Raw genomic sequence first — 881 nt, 5'->3', positions numbered from 1 at the left:
CTGATCCTTTAGTTATGTCAGGTTTTGGTTTATATATTTTTGAGGCTATGTTATAAGATGTATAACAATTTAGAATTGTTATATCTTTAATAAATTGATAATAAATAAACTGATAGATTATCATTATGAAATATCTCTTTTTAACTCTATTAATGCTTTTAGCATTGGTTGATTTTGTCTGATATTAATAAAGATATAGAAGCCTCTTTTGGTTAGTATGTGTACGATTTATCTTTTTATTCTTTTACGTTCAACCTTTATCTTTATATGTAAGATGTGTTGCTTAGCAGCATATAGTTAGTGTTTTTGTCTTTTAATTGTCTATATTTGATATAATATATGATATATTTAGGCTTCAATCTGCCATCTTTCTGTTTTCACACACTTTTCTCTCCTTTCTTGCCTTCTTTTGAATGAATTTAGTGTTTTTAGTTTTTCAATTATTCCACACTCTATTACTTGCTAATTAATTATACATTTAAAAACGCTATTATTGGTTATTATAGAAATGATAATATATATTGTTGGCCTATTGTCTAATATAAATTAGTATTTTTCTTTTTCTGGATAATATAATAACCTTAGAATTCTTAATTTATTCTTCTCCAAACTTACTTATTATCTTAGTCACATATTTTAATTCTATATGTATTTAAAAAATTTTAAATTTGTATTATAGTTGACATACAATACTATATTAGTTTCAGGTATGCAACACAGTGATTCGACATTTATATACCTCATGATGTAATCACTTCAGTATGTCTAGTAACCATATGTCACCATGTATTTTGCACCACACAATACATTTTAATAATTGTTTTATGTAATATTTTACATGTACCTACACATTTATCCATTTGTTTGATTTCCATTCCTTC

This window comes from Pteropus vampyrus, unplaced genomic scaffold, assembly GCF_000151845.1.
Source record: "Pteropus vampyrus isolate Shadow unplaced genomic scaffold, Pvam_2.0 Scaffold339, whole genome shotgun sequence".
NCBI lineage: Eukaryota > Metazoa > Chordata > Mammalia > Chiroptera > Pteropodidae > Pteropus > Pteropus vampyrus.
The sequence above is the reverse complement of the archived record's forward strand: the minus strand, read 5'-3'. Positions refer to the sequence as shown.